Consider the following 16,689-nt stretch of genomic DNA (forward strand, 5'->3'; position numbering starts at 1 on the left):
CAGTGACATTTGAGCAGATACAAGATTGAAGTGTGCCAGGCAGAAAAACACAACAATTTTAAGGAAGTAAGCGTGGCATGCTGAAGAATCCCAAGAAGACCAGTATAGCTGGAGGTGCATGAATCGGGGAAAGTTGGCAAGGCTGGATAGTCAACCCACAGCTACAAGTCATGTGTGGCTGGCTAATCAGCACTTGAAACGAGGCCAGTCCCCCATGCACTTTACATGGAAAATATACAGTGGATTTTGAAGACAGTCTGAAAAGTTTAGTAAAATATCCTATTAATAATTTCTTATGCTAATTACTTATTAAAATCATAGTATCTTGGGATAAGTAAAATATATCTCACCTGTTTCTCTTTTTAACGTGGCTATCAGAAAATTTTAAAGATTTATTTATTTCAAGATTTTATTTATTTATTTATTTATTTATGAGCAAGAGCAAGCAGTAGGGAGTGCAGACAGGGAGGCAGAGGGAGAGAACCTCTAGCAGACTCCCCGCTGAGCACGGAGCCCTACACAGGGCTCCATCTCACAACCCTGAGGTTCTGACCTGAGCCAAAATCAAGAGTCAGATGCTTAACCACTGAGCTACACAGGCGCCCCGGGCTATCAGAAAACTTTAAATTACTTACGTGGCTCCCATACTATTTCCATGAGAGATTGCTGGTCTGGGGTATAGGTGCCATAGTAAAGAGTTTCGATTTTATTTTGTGTATTGAAAAGTCATTGGAGGATGTTGAGCCTCTCCACCTTACATATTTAAATGATGGTTCCCCCACAGGAGATCCAGAACTGAAGCAGGGACACCAGTTAGATGACTACTGTTACTGTCCTGTGTACAACAAAGGCGCTGAGATGGACTGCATTTGGGATAAGCTTTGAAAGTAGACGCAACCCAGTATTGTTCAGAATCCCACTTCCAATTGTGTAGAATATACACACACAGACTAGGGGTATACCTGTCAAAACTTTAGCAACGGTTATATATTCTTTGTAACTTTCTATTCCTTCTGAAAGCTAGGGGAGGAAAGACACCAAAAACACATTGCCCTTAATACAAAAATGACTTTTTTTTAAAAAAGCTTTTCAACAGGATAAATAAAACAGCCCTACAAAAAAACAAAACAAAACAAAAAAAACCAAACAAACAAACAAACAAAAAAACACCCTATTTGTCAGCAAGCTCAAGCTACACAGGCTGGTTACAACAACAACAAAGCACCTCTACTCCTGTGCCTTTAAAGACAACTTATTTGAAGCTATATATAAACTCCTATTACTTACACACCACTTTCCGGAAATTAATACCGCTCCTACTCTGTCAGTGCGTTGCTGAGCGTGGTAAATAACACATGGCCTTAGAAGTATTCCTTCAGGGCACACACCCAAGGCTAAGGAAGTCAAGTCCCTCAATGTGTGGTGAGCCTATCCTACCGGCCAGCACAGTCCTCCCAGAGTGCCCCCGAGGACACGGTCAACATCACTGCACAGAGAGCACCTCCGTCCCAATCCTGTTCCTTAAGAGGCCCTGCCATCGGATGGGGCTTCCCTCGGCCCACGGTGCAGAGCTGGAAGGACGATTAGGGCAGGTTTCTCCTACAGGACGTGCTAAGGGAGAAGAGAGCCTTAGGTGAGTGGCCAGAGGTGACACAGAGTGGCCAGCACACACGGTGACTTACTTTACACACAATCAAGTGGTTTTTGTACTTATATTACTTTAGCATTGAAAAAGTAGGTAGCAAACAGCCTGACTGCTCCCCGGTGATTCCAGAGGAGGTCCATCATACACACACACGGAGGGGATCTCGGTTTCTCATTCACATGTTCAAAACTCGGAAGTAGTCCTCCGGCTCCGGATCCTCCGTGACAAAGGCCCTCGGCTCCCCCCACGCCCTCCACTCCTGAGTACGGGCTACACCGTCTGCAGGTGCGCAGCGGGAGCCAGGTGCTGACGCCAAACAAGGTGCCGTGACTTCCAGGGGCCCACGACGGCGGGCTGTGAGCAGGGCCCCGCTGACCCTACAAAGCTGCGGAGAAAGGCCCGACAGCACGTGGTAGACACACGAACCGGGTGAGGAAACCGCGATGAACACACTACGGGCGGGCCTGACCTGCCAGGGAGGAGGGCACAGGACAGGCAGGCCACCGGCCAGCAGGTGCGGGTTCCTGGCCGGTCCCTCTCCCGTCCTACCACCTAGGTCGAGTGCGCCCCTGGGGCCCCGAGTCGCTCGCCCTGCGAAAGGAGGCTTCACGACCAACCGCCCGCAGGGAAGGCGTCCGCGGACCCACAGTCCCAGGGCACGGTCCCCGCTCCGCCCCACCCCTCCTCAGGTGCCCCCGGCCCCCCTGCCCGCCCGGACTACGGCGTAAAACGTGCAAGGAACAGCTGAGACACAACCTGTTGCATAAACCTAAATGCGCAACTTTTGCGGAAAAAGCATTTTCCCCTAAAGTTCTGGCCTGTGACTCCCCGCCCAGCCTCGGGAAAAGCAAACTCCTACCGGAACCCTGTCTCAGGGCCTCACGGCCAGCGCACCGTGGGGCACCGACCGCCCCACAACTTCCAGCGCGCACCGGGTCCCGGGGCGCCCCCTCCCCGGCGCTCCGCCCCCCGCACGGCCCGGGAGGTGCGGCTGCAGCAGAGGGGGCGCTCGGGACCCCCTGCCACGCCCACCCCCACCGGGGCCGCCCGGGGCCACCGCTCTCCCCAACGCCTACCCCGCCCCCCGGGCCCTCGGGACCCCCGGACCCGCCCCGCCCTGGGGCCGCTCGGGACCCCCGGACCCGCCCCGCCGCCGCTCGGAACGCCCCGCCCCGCACCCCGGGGCCGCAGGAACGGGCCGTGACAGGAGGGACCGCCCGCCGCCCCGGCCGCAGCAGGTGCACGCCCGCTCCACGCGGCCCACCCCCTCCCACCAACTGCTCGCGGACCCCCGGCCCGCCCTGCCCCCCGCCCTGGCTTCCGCCCCGGGAGCCTCAGCCGGTGGGGGAAGGGAGCGCCGGCCCCCGCCCCCCGCCCCGCTGCTCACCTGGCGGCGGCCCTCCCCGCCCGCCGCGCTGCCCGCCGCCGGTCGCCGCCGGAGAGTGGGGACAGGTGAGGCCGCCGAACCCCCGCTCGCTCCGGCCCCGCCGCCGCCGCCGCCGGCCCTCCGTCCGCTGTTTATTAAACTTTTCTGTTTGGTTGTTCGGCCTGTGACGCGGCGGCGCCCGCGCTCCGCGATTGGCCGGCGCCCGGCGCTGACGCGGCGCCCCGCCCGCCACCTAATTATTACCGGCCGGGCGGGGCCGCGGGGCGGGCACGCGGGGGGCGGGGCCGGGGCCCGCGGCGCGCGCTGATTGGCCGGAGCCCCGTGCGGGGGCGGGGCCGCAAGCGAGGAGCCCTCCCCCGCCCTTGCCGCCCCGCGGGCGCTTCCTGGGCTGGGCGCGCGCCAGAGCTGCAACCTCGTGCGGGGGGCGGTGGGGGCGGGACCTCCGCTGCCTCGCGGGGCGTGGCGCGGGGAAGCCGGTGCTCCACCTGCCAGGGGTCCGCGAAGGCACTCCTAGCCGGCCCCACGCGCACCCTGGAGAGCGCAGGGGGTCGAGCTGCGGGGGCGCCCCGCCGCGGGGTCCCGAGCCCCAGCCTGCAGCCGGGAGCGCGTGCACACCTGCAGACACACCGTGCCGTGCATACGTGCGTGCAGCGTTGAGCCCGTGCACACCGTGCCGTGCACAGCTGCTTACACACCACTGCATGCACACAGTGCCATGCACACATGCGTGCACACCTGCTGTGCACACCTGCCACGCGCCCTCCCGAGACCCCTGCCCAGCGGAGCGATATAGGAACGGTGCCCCCAGAGCAGCTCAGCCTTCCTGCTCACGTGCAGCGCGCGCGGGAGGCCCAAGACCAGTTCGAGGACATTAAGTCCGACCTTAAGAGAGGGTGGGACCGAAAGGTAGGAGCCTCAAAGGTCCCGTATGTTTCCAGATGGGACATTTTATTTTACTCACCGTGGATATTTTGCATTAATGTGCAAAAAAACTAAAGTCTGAGGATCTTACTTATCTTGATTACTGAGCTTTTTGGTTCCCCTTTACATTTTAGGCTTGAAGTCACTAGCTTAGTGTCCTAACCCCAGTGGAGAGGGATTTTGGTGGAACTGGAAGTGTAGAGAGTAGGTCTTTTGCAAATAGGGCTTGGGGATAAGAACTGCCTAACAGTTGAGAAGATTCAGGCCAGAAAGGAGCCTTCAAGGAGGAGGTTGCACTGGCTTTTGGCACTGGAGAGTGCATAGGAAAGCAGCATTTTCCTGTCCTCCTAAAGAGGCCAGAAGATGGAATTCCAGGTTTGAAGAACAGTGATGTGTTGTGAGGTGAGGAATATGCAGTGTAGAGTTGAGTGTGTCGTCAGCAATAGGAGGGGGACAGTTTGCACAGGATGGAAAGGTATTCAAAGGGTGTTTGTAACAGGCATTCATTTTTAATTTTAAAAACAGACACACACACAGTGGGTTAGCCCAAGAGAAGGGGGTTTTGCCCAGGGATCTCATGTCTGATCATGGAGACCAGGTTAACTTGGAGACTACAGATAGTTTTAGGGTCAAGTGTTACAAGTCTTTACAGCCAAACTGAGTATTTGACTTTACTTGGTGGGAAATGAGAAGCCATTATAGCATGAAAAGAATTATCGGAAGGGAAGGAATGGTGGATTATAGCAATCTGGTGGGTTCTGCTAGTACTAGGAATAATTTTGCAGACTGGGGATTTCTCTCAACTATTCACTGTCCTCTTGTCACTAGATAGTAGAACTATATGGAATTTTAGGATTTTGGCCACGGTTCACATCCCTACTCAGATACATTTTTGACAGTTAGCAATACTCACAACCTCCCTGGGTCTTGGTTTTCTATTAGTATGGGAAACAGTGGATAAGACGAAGATGCCTGCCTTCATTCATTTTTTGTTCTAATGGGTGACACATGTAATAAGTATCTGTGTTGTGAATTAGAAGATGGTAAGAGGTATAGAGAGAAGAAAATATAGGGAATCCCTGGGTGGCTCAGCGGTTTAGCCCAGGATTGAGTCCCACATCAGACTCCCTGCATGGAGCCTGCTTCTCCCTCTGCCTGTGTCTCTGCCTCTCTCTCTCCATGTCTCTCATGAATAAATTAATAAAACCTTAAAAAAAAGAAGAAGAAAATGTAGAGCAGGGTCGAGGAAGGGGGGAAGTTTTAGTATTAAACACGGTGTTCAGCATAGGCATCATTGGGAAGGTGAGATTTGAACAGAATTACAAGAGGTGAGGATATAGTCCTATGGATAACTGGGAGAAGAGCGTTCCAGACTGAGACCCAATTAGAGGGCCGCAGGGCAGGTGAGCTGGGTAGATAATGCTATGAACATTTATCTACAAGAGTTAGTGGGCACATACATTTTCACTTCTCTAGGGTCTGTACCTAGGTGTGTAATTGCTGGGCCATGTGGTGCTTCTGCTTGTCACTATTTGAACTGCTGGACTGCTTTTCCAAAGGAGATTTGCTATTTTACATTCCCACCAGCAAGGAGTGAGGATTCCACTTTCTCCATACCCTTGGCAATACCTGTTAAGGGCTGTCTTCTGGATTAGAGCCCACCTTCATGAGAGTGAAATGGTTGGGATTTGCCTCTCCCTGATGGCTAATGACCTTGAGTGTCTTTTCATGTGCTTATTGGCTCTTTTGTGGCTCTTCCTTGGAGAAATGTCTATTCAGATCCTCTGCTCATTTCTAAATTGGGTTCTTTGTCTTTTTAATTTTTGGTTGTGAGAGTTCTTTACATATTCTGAACACAAGTCCCTTATCAGATATATAATTTGCAAATATTTTCTCTCATGTGTGGGTCCTCTCTTTTCACTTGCTTGCTGATATCATTTGAAGCCTAGAAGTTTTTAATTTTGCCTCATCCTTTTAATTAAGTCTTCCCTTTCCCAACATCCAATTAGTCACAAATTTAACTGATTCGGCCTTAGAAATATCTATGAAATACACCCCCCACACTGCCCTGTACACCCGCTTATTATTTCTTACCTGAATTTAGGTAATAGCCTCCAATACAATTCCTGTCTCTGCACCCCACCCAGGTAGTCCTCCAGCTACTTCCTGAATGATCGTCCTGAAACACAAATTGAGCAGGTCAGACATCTGTGGGCTCCCCATTCCTCCTGGAACAACTCTCAGACTCCTCCAATAAGAGTACCCTGCAGCATTTTAAAAATTCAGATTGCAGGTCCGTGATCTGGACACAGTGAATCAGAATCTCTAGGGGATGAGCCTGGGCATCTATTTTTAATAAGCCCCCAGGTGATTTTTATTCTCAGAATCATTTGCCTAAAACAATGGTTCTAAACCAGGGGTGACTTCGTTCCCCAGGGGACATTTGGCAATGTATGGAGACATTTTTGGTGGTTACAACTTGGGGGGGGGGTGTAGCTATCACTTAGTGACACTAGGGATGCTGCTAGAATACTGCAGTGCACAACCCCCCCCCCCCCCCCCCCTCTGCCAAGCCAACAAAGAATTGTCAGCCCTGAATTTCAGTCATGCCAAATTGAGAACCCTGGCAGTATTTATAGGAGATAAAATATGAACTTCTGCATTTGAGTCTGGCTAATTGGTCCCCAGCTCTACAAAAGATCTATCACTCTGAAAAACCATCTCCAACTTAGTGACTTAAAACAATGATTTACTATTTCTCATGATTGTGCGGCCGGGCTGGGCAGATCTGCTGGTCTTGCCTGTACTCTCTCATGGAGAAGCTGCTGGGAACTGTTGAGCTGTATGCCTGTTCAGTTGGGTCTCATAGCATGGAGGTTTTGGAGATACAAAGGGTGTGAGCTTGGATGCCACTTGCCTTGTTCTAATGATCACAGAGACTAACCCAGATCAAGGAGTAGGGAAACGGATGCTACTTTTTAAAGCAAGGAACTTGCAGAGAATTTGTGGCCATGTTAATCCACCCACCTTTTCAACACCATCTCCAGGTCCCACCACCTTCTAACCTCAGTGGGGACCTGCCAGAACCAGACCAGACCCTGAGGCTCCAAGCAATAGGGGAGGAAGTACCCTCAGAAAAACTTCTCACAGACTAGCCGTAGTGGTTCTTCTGATGACTTTTCATCAGAATCTAAGCCAAAGGATTTAGTCTCAGGACCCTCTTATATTCAAAAATTGAGGACCCCAAATAACTTTTATGTGGGTTACCTCTATCAATATGTACAGCATTAGAAATTAAAAATGAGGTGTTTTAAAAGTAAACATTAACTCATTAAAAAATAGTAATAACAACCCTCTTACATGTTAACATTCCCAAATAAAAATTATATTTTCCAGAGTATGAATCAGTAAGAAGAGTGATACCATGCTACAGTTGTGTACAGAAGGCAGTCTGATTCTCATATTTGTTTCTGCATTCTCTCTGTTGGAGTATCACACATCACATAGCCTCTGCAAAACCCCACTGTACACTCAAAAGAAAAAGGCAAATGATGACATAGTATTATAGTGAAAACAGTTTGAGCTCACAGACCCTCTCAGAGGGTTTCAGGGACCCCCAGGGGTCCATGGATCATACTTGACAACCACCCAGAGTTGTTCTCCCAACTGGCCCAGGCCAGCAGATCCCTTAACTCCATGGACATGCTGCTGCCCATCTACTAACATTCCTACATTCATTCATCAGCCCTTTTATGACCTTACTCTTGTGTGTGCACTCTGCTTATCCCCACCAAACTCCTACTCATCCCCCAAAACCCACTATAAATGCCTGCTCCATGCTGAAGGCTTTCTTGACTCCTATAGGCAAAGTTAGGACTCCTCTTTATGTGTAGTCACACACTTTATGCCTCCTTCTGCACTAGAACTTACCCTGTTGAATGGAAAACTTTTTAGTCTGTTTGCTTCCTCTCTAATTAGAACAGAAAGTTCTTTATCTGATGTTTAGGTTGAGTTTTTGTTTTTTGTTTTTTCCGTATTGGAACAAGATGTGGGTTGTAAATTGATCCATTTCCAAATCACTAACCAAGGACCCTGACAAATGTTTGAATCCTCCCCTTCCTCCTGGTTTTGTTGGAGGTCTCCTTTATCGTATACTAACTTCTTGCTTTAAATCTGTATAATAGATTTTAAATCTTTTTTTAAAAAAATTTATTTATTCATGATAGAGAGAGAGGCAGAGACACAGGCAGAGGGAGAAGCAGGCTCCATACAGGGAGCCTGACGTGGGACTCGATCCCAGGACTCCAGGATCACACCCTGGGCCGAAGGCAGGTGCTCAAACCACTGAGCCACCCAGGCTGCCCCTGTATAATAGATTTTAGATCTGGGTTTTTCCGCTAATACTGTTGCTCTGCTTCAGCCATATGTCTGGTTTTAATGAAGACCTGTGGTGTGATAACACCATGGCCTCAGAAGAAGTTTTAGGGTCTAATGGAGTCTGTCCTTCCATCTACTTTTTTTTCCTTCTGAATTTTGTTGAAAATTCTGATCTGTTCATGCCTCCGTGTTAACTTTGGAATAATTTTGTCAGTTGCCAAGAAATATCCTGCCAGGTTTTTCTTTTTAAGATTTTATTTATTTACTCATGAGAAACACAGAGATAGAGGCAGAGACACAGGCAGAGGGAGAAGCAGGCTCCCTGTGGGGTGCTGGATGCGGAACTAGATTCCAGGACCCCTGGATCACGACCTGAGCGAAGAAGACACTCAACCGCTGAGCTGCCCAGGTGTCCCTCCTGCCAGGGTTTTTTTTTTCTTCTGCTAGGCTTTTAACTGGGATTCCATATGCCTAAAACAGTTTGGGGGAGCAGGGAAAGAAATGTGTGTCTTCAGAGAATTTGGATGGCCCATCAAGAGGTCTGCTGAGGTTTTTCTTTTTCATTTATTTAGCTTAAAAAAGACTCTCGACATTAGAAAGGACAAATACCTACCATTTGCTTTGACGTGGATGGAACTGGAGGGTATTGTGTTGAGTGAAGGAAGTCAACTGGAGGACAATCATTATATGGTTCACTCATACGGGGAATATAAGAAATAGTGAAAGGGATTATAAGAGAAAGGAGGGAAAATGAGTGGGAAAAATGAGAGAGGGTGACAAAACATGAGAGATTCCTAGCTCTGGAAACCAAATAAGGAATAGTGGAAGAGAGGTAGCCAGGGGGATGGAGTGACTGGGTGACCGGCACTGAGAGGGGCACTGGATGGGATGAGCACTGGGTGGTATACTATATGTTGGCAAATCAAACTTCAATTAAAAAAATATTTTTTTAGAAAAAGAACAAACTGAGGGCTGCTGAAGGGAATATGGGTGAGAGGATGTGTTAAATTGGTGATGGGTATTAAAAAAGACATTTATAATGAGCACTGGGTGTTGTATGTACGTGATGAACCACTAAATTCTACACCTGAGACTTGTTATTACACTACATATTAACCAACTGGAATTTAAATAAAAAGTTGAGGGGGGCATCATTGCAAACTTAGAGACTTTCTACCCATTTTATGGAAGTAAATGACTCTGGCAAATAAAATAGTCATAAACTCCCAGCAGAAGTTGTGCCCCCAGCCCCTAGTTACCAAGGTCTGCCAATACACCCGGTTAAAGGTGCAAAGACTCTGCTCAAAAAGGCTTGGAGATGAGGAATGGGAGATGCCGATGGATATGTCTATTCCTTAACAGAAGTGCCTCTATCTTCTTTTCTATTTGTAGCAGGAGAAATTTGGTCTGGCTCAGTTTTAGAACTGTATTTTGAAAATGGCTTTGTTTTACAGTTTAAGGAATGGACAAGTGGGTGGAGTGTCGCATAAAGGAGCAAGTTCATGTAGCATGTCCCTCTTGCCCTTTGTAATCCTCCTCATTTTGATACAGCCATCCTGGTAGTCCTCCTTCACCATTTCCGTTTTGGGTTTCTTTTCCCCAAAAGTTTTGTGCAGGTAAGACATGGCCAAACAAGCACATGAGAAAATGCTCTGCATCACTGGCCATCAGGGAAATACAAACCAAAACCACAATGAGATACCACCTCACACCAGTGAGAATGGTGAAAATTCACAAGGCAGGAAACAAAAAATGTTGGAGAGGATGTGGAGAAAAGGGGAACCAACCCTCTTGCACTGTTGGTGGGAATGTGAACTGGTGCAGCCACTCTGGAAAACTGTGTGGAGGTTCCTCAAAGAGTTAAAAATAGACCTGCCCTACGACCCAGCAATTGCACTGCTGGGGATCTACCCCAAAGATACAGATGTAGTGAAATGCTGAAACACCTGCACCCCGATGTTTCTAGCAGCAATGTCCACAATAGCCAAACTGTGGAAGGAGCCTCGGTGTCCATCGAAAGATGAATGGATAAAGAAGATGTGGTTTATGTATACAATGGAATATTCCTCAGCCATTAGAAACGACAAATACCCACCATTTGCTTCAACGTGGATGGAACTGGAGGGTATTATGCTGAGTGAAATAAGTCAGTCAGAGAAGGACAAAAACTATATGGTCTCATTCATTTGGGGAATATAAAAATTAGTGAAAGGGAATAAGGGGAAAGGAGAGAAAATGAGTGAAAATATCAGTGAGGGTGACAAAACATGAGACACCTAACTGGGAAACGAACAAGGGGTAGTGGAAAGGGAGGTGGCGGAGGGTTGGGGGGACTGGGTGGTGGGCCCTGAGGGTGCACTCGGTGGGATGAACGCTGGCTGTTATGCTGTATGTTGGCAAATTGAACTCCAATAAAAAAAAAAAATTCCATGTGCCATTGTTGAAAAAAAAATCTACTTTTTAGATTGGTGCTGGTGTAAGTAGCCACTTTTCTCTCTTGGGTGTGTATTTTAAAGTTTTTTGTTTGTTTTTGTAAATTAATGCCAAAAAGAAAGCATTGTAATTCGTAAACTTAATTATATGTCTTGTATCTTACTAGCTTAGTAGTTGGAACCACTTAGTCTTTAGGTGCACGACTGTTGTTATAGTACCAAGAAAATGTTGTATGTATTATGAGACTGTACAACTTTTTTTTTAAGATTTTATTTATTTATTCATAGAGACACAGAGAGAATGAGAGAGGCAGAGACACAGGCAGAGGGAGAAGTAGGCTCCATGCAGGGAGCCTGATGTGGGACTCGATCTGGGGTCTCCAGGATCATGCCCTGGGCTGAAGGCAGTGCTAAACTGCCGAGCCACCCGGGCTGCCCTGTACATCTTTTTTAAAAAAGCAATATGCAATAAAGAGATTAATTCAATTGGGTGTAAAAAAAAAATAAGTTGAGGGGGGAACGCGTGGGTGGCTCAGCGGTTTGGCACCTACATTTGGCCCAGGGCATGATCCTGGAGTTCTGAGATCGAGTCCCACATCCCGCTCCCTGCATGGAGCCTGCTTCTCTCTCTGCCTATGTCTCTGCCTCTCTCTCTCTGTATTCTCACATGAATAAATAAATAAAATCTTAAAAAAAAAAAGTTGAGGGGATCCCTGGGTGGCTCAGCTAATCTCTGCCTCTCTCTGTCTCTCTCTTTCTCTGTGTCTCTCATGAATAAATGAATAAAATCTTTAAATAAAAATAAATAAAATTTGAAACTACAAAAAAAATCTTAAAATAAAAATATATTCCTGGTTATATCTTGTTAAAGTTGATCATGTCAATACCCATTTTAATTGTTTTATTTATAAGACAAGAAAAAGTGTATTCATTTTAGATTAAAAAAATACTCTCTCCCCCTCCCTCTCTCACTACATCCCTCCCCCCTCCTCTTTCTTTCCTTTTTTCTCTCTCATAAAGTCATTGAAAAACAAAAAATAAAATAAATAAAAAATAAATTAAAAAATAATTTATTGTCCTAAAAAAAGGCTCTCAACATAGTTTGCTTCCGGGTTCGGACTCGGAATCTGAGGATTCTCTGGTCACGGACCGAGAGTTGCAGGATGTGTTTTCCCGAGGCCTCCTGAAGCCAGGCCTCAACGTCGTGCTAGAGGGGCCGAAGAAGGCTGTGAACGACGTGAGTGGCCTGAAGCAGTGTTTGGCTGAGTTCAAGCGGGATCTGGAGTGGGTTGAAAGGCTCGATGTGACCCTGGGTCCCGTGCCGGAAGTCGGTGGACCTCAGTCAACACCCCAGACCAAGGATCAGAAAGCTGTTGATCCAGAAGACGACTTCAAGCGGGAGATGAGCTTCTACCAGCAGGCCCAGGCTGCGGTGCTGGCGGTATTACCCCGCCTCCATCAGCTCAAAGTTCCTACCAAGAGGCCCACTGACTATTTTGCAGAGATGGCCACGTCTGATCAGCAGATGCAGAAGATTCGACAGAAGCTGCAGGCTAAACAGGCAGCCATGGAGAAGTCTGAAAAGGCGAAGCAACTGCGAGCACTTAGGAAATATGGGAAGAAGGTGCAAACAGAGGTTCTTCGGAAGAGGCAGCGAGAGAAAACACATAGGATGAATGCCATTAAGAAATATCAGAAAGGCTTTTCTGATAAACTGGATTTTCTTGAGGGGGATCAGAAACCCGTTGCACGGAAAACAAAGGAAGGAGCAAAAAGCCAGCAGATGAAGAAGGGGCCCAGTGCTAAGCGACGCTATAAAAACCAGAAGTTTGGTTTTGGTGGAAAGAAGAAAGGCTCCAAGTGGAACACTCGTGAGAGCTACGATGATGTATCCAGCTTCCGGGCCAAGACAGCTCATGGCAAGGGCCTCAAGAGGCCTGGAAAGAAAGGATCAAATAAGAGACCAGGAAAACGGACACGAGAGAAAATGAAGAGCAGACCACACTAAGCAGCATCTTTGTATACAAAGAGCCAAGAAAAAGGGTTGCAAACTTGGGATTTCAGCATACAGTTGGATCTCTTGTGTTGGTTTCTTTTTGTAAAAAGTTCTTTCAATAAACAGTTTTCAAAGAAACACAATCATGGTTAAAAAAAAAAAAACAGTGAAATATTAAAGAGAGGGTACACAATCATAGTATTTTTCACTAATAATTCATTAGGTATTTTATGCTTTGTTGATACTGTGGGCAAAGTTCTGTCTTTTTCTTATATCTTCAAACTGGTCATTGGTAATGTATTATAACTGCTACTTAATTCTATATATCTCATTTTACATCTAACCACTTACCTGATCTTTTAAAATAGTCTTTAATAATTTTTCAGTTGATTGCTTTTTGATCAAAACAGTATTTTCCATCTTCCTTTACAATCTATGTACTTCTTATTTTATGTCTTACCGTCTGCAGCCAGAATTGCCCACACCAAATTAATTAATATTGACAACAGATGACAGTTTGGACTAATTTCTGGCAAATGGTGATTTATTTCGAATAAATACCTTTTTAAAAAAGATGATGCTAAGGAAATGGCTTGTACGTTTCTGTGTAGTATTTCTTAGAAATGGCTGTTGAATTGTATGGCTGAATTGCCCCCATTTGTGAGGACCATTGCTAAGATCATGTTCATAATTGATCTGTGGTTGTAAAGTAGCAGATTAATAGGCTACTTACACTGATTTTTTTTAAAAGATTTTATTTACTGATTCATGAGAGACCCAGAGAGTGAGAGAGAGAGAGAGAGGCAGAGACACAGGCAGAGGGAGAAGCAGGCTCCATGCAGGGAGCCCGATGTGGGACTTGACCCCGGGTCTCCAGGATCACGCCCTAGGCCGAAGGCAGGCGCTAAACCGCTGAGCCACCCAGGGATCCGCCACTGTTTTTTTTTCTTACTCTCTGTTTTCATCTTTATCTACATGATCTAGCCCAATCCATCAGTGGTTTCAAATTGGCTTCCATTAAATGGGTCTAAACTCCCATCCTGCCCATCGTAAAGGTTCTCCCACGTGCTCCCTTCTGTGCTGACTCTGGAGGACTCACTTGGTGGCCCAAAGAATACTTACTGTCAGAGAGAGGGTAAGTCCAGAGCGAGCAGCAGACACTTGGTGGTCAGCATCCACAGTGACCAGTCCTACCCACGTGTCCTATCTCCTCTTCCCCTGTGCAAGATCTGCTTAGTGATGGGGCTGATATCCAAACATCCCCCAGGGGCAGCAGCCAGGAGGCAGGGGGATCAAAGCACCCCTTCCTCCACTCCTCTCTGGGGTCCAGGGTCCACCTGCTGTGAGATGATCAGGTGCAGGAGCACCTGCTGCCTGGCTCCTTGGACCCACGGGCCATTCTGAAAGTCTGTGTGCTCCTACTTTCTAGTCCTCTCTACGATGCTCACAGTCTCCTGAACACACACTTTCGTGTGTGTGTGTGTGTGTGTGTGTGTGTGTGTGAGAGAGAGAGAGAGAGAGAGAGAGAGAGAGAGACTTTCCAACAGGATTCCTGGGTGCTCTCTCACTCTCTGCTTGACCCACTGGTCTGTTCAGGTATTTTGTGCCAGGTTTCATCAACTTTGATACATTTTTTTTAAATGGTCTGTTTCATTGAGATTTTCAAATGTGTGAGCATATGCTGGTACTGTGAGTCTCACCACCTCCCCACACTAAGATGGGAAATTGCCTGCTGAGAATCCAGCTGCAAACCCCAGTCCCACGGACCATCATGGAGCTGCTGACAGCCCACAGTCACTGACAGCGGTTTATGGGCCTCATGGAGGCCACAGACTCTCCTTGGAAAACTGCATTGACTGACTGTATGTCAGGTTTTCTGTCCAGGTTAGGAAATTCTTGTACATCCTAGGCCCGTCCTGTCTATGGCCCACGGGCCTATATCCATGGATCCCACAGTTAGAAGGTGGGCCAGTGGCCTTTGATGAGTGTGGTTAGCCTTTTCCAGCACACTGACGTCTGAAGTAAGTGTGTGTCCCTCACGAGTTGGGGAGGATTGGGTACCACAGAAGAGAGAGGAGACTCACAGATGGAACCCTCAGACTGCTCAGGGGACAGGCTACTTCAGCTGCTGAATTCCATCCCTGCTGCCCTAGCTGGCAAGCCCATTTTTATCAGAGGATGAAAGTGTTTATCCAGTTTACATTCTTTATGAGGCCATTCTGATTATTCATGCTCCATTTATCTGACTTCCTTTGTTATGAGTTAATATGACTGGGCTCTCTTCCGGCCTCAGTCATATTTCTTAGTTTTAACTTATAAATTGGTGCCTGGATTTAAACATCAGTCTTGTGTCCTTGGCTAATGTGAGTCTGTCTGTGAGAAATGAATCTGATGACAAAAGCGGTATTCGGAGATGCAAGATGGAGACCTGATGTAACCACATCAGGATGGGGACTGCTGCCCTATGAAGCTTTGGGGGGCACCCACTGGCCTCATCTAGGCAGGATGTCCTAACAATACTGTGATAGTCAAGCCAACTGTTCTCTGAACCTAGCACTCTCCTAAACCCACCTGTGTGTTCCTTTTCTACATCCTTGTGGTAATTGCTAGGCTAGGCTCTTAAACTAGAGTCCACAGGATTGTCTTTTTTTTTTTAGTAAGAATTTTAAAATTTATTTTATTTTGAGAGAGAGTAAGAACGAGAGAGATCACAGTGGGAGAGGACAAGGAAGAAGCAGACTCGCCGCTGAGCAGGAAGCTGACATAGGACTCAATCACAGGACCCTGGATCATGACCTGAACCAAAGGCAGATGCTTCACTGACTGAGCCACCCAGGTGCCCTGGATTGTTTGTTTTTTTTATCATTTTTGAAGCATATGATCTTGCATCTATTTATCAATTCTACTTTTTTTTTATAGCTTCCAATTGATTTAAATATTTGAACTTAATTATTGTCTTCCTAATAGTTTCATGAGGACTGCTCCCCCTTCCCCCAAATCATACAGTGGATATGTTTCCTTGTAATCTCTCTGATATAGAAACCTTTAGGACTGCGAACTTGCCTCTGAGCCGTGCCTTTCTGTGTGCACGGGTCCCACACTGATTCCCACTTTGGTTTATCTCTCCTCCAAGAGACTCCTCCCATGTGTATTTTCAGAATTCTACTTCTTTTAGTGCATCTCTGAGAAAGTGTGTGGAGGAGGATGCACAGTACCTGAATACAACGTGGTTTCGGGGGTGGACTTTGGGAATGGCTGAAGGACATTAAGGACTGAGGACAAATCAACTAGGAGCTACAGTTAGTAATGGGTGTGTGAGTTTGGCTCACTGATCAGGACACATGGACCATAAGATGTTCCTAGTTGGGAGAAGTGGGCGTGGAGTCTGTAGGATCTCCCCACGCTGTCTTCATGCCTTTTCTATAAATCCCAAAGTACTATAAAATCAAACTTTTCTTGAAAAAGGAAACCCCTCTCGACCCTCAGACACCTGTCAAAACCTGTGTTCTCTCCTAAAGGCTCCCATGCAGCAGTGGCCTGCCTCAGCTGGGCCTCCCTACTGGCTACTCAGTGAGCAAGACGGTGGATGACCAGCCATTGCCATTGCTGATGGAGGCAGATGCTGGGTGTTTTCCTGTTTGCCCCTCTGCACAGCCTTTCTCTCCCCCGAGAGGCCTCTGTGAGCATCCTTGTCCTGCCTCCAGTTGTGGTTGGCCCTTGGGAGGGGGGGTAGGAGGTGGGAGGGAGAAGGAGCCTGCGGCCAGAGTGCTTATTCTTGGGTCTAGCTGTGCTGCATCACAGAGTGATCCTCTTCTATCAAAGGCTGTGGCTCCTGTCACTGTGGCCTCTTGCATTCACCTCCTCATACAAGTTCTAGAAAGAGCTCCCCCCTCCCAGCTCTTATCAGTGCGGAGCACAGCCTGCACTCCAC

At 47.6% G+C, this 16,689-nt stretch overlaps 1 protein-coding gene across 2 annotated transcripts in view; it reads right to left on the minus strand.

Moving 5' to 3' along the window:
• ZFAND6 (zinc finger AN1-type containing 6) overlaps positions 1-3,172 on the minus strand; it is a 64,407-nt gene extending 61,235 nt beyond the window's left edge. Inside the window, exon 1 of one of the 2 annotated variants that reach the window (XM_041751789.1) lies at positions 3,033-3,172. The gene's annotated coding sequence lies outside the window, so the exon portion shown is untranslated. The remainder of the gene's footprint in view (positions 1-3,032) is intronic. The other variant, XM_041751792.1, reaches the window with a different exon arrangement.
• Between the last annotated feature and the right edge of the window lie 13,517 nt (positions 3,173-16,689).

This window comes from Vulpes lagopus, chromosome 4, assembly GCF_018345385.1.
Source record: "Vulpes lagopus strain Blue_001 chromosome 4, ASM1834538v1, whole genome shotgun sequence".
In the NCBI taxonomy this organism is placed as follows: Eukaryota; Metazoa; Chordata; class Mammalia; order Carnivora; family Canidae; genus Vulpes; species Vulpes lagopus.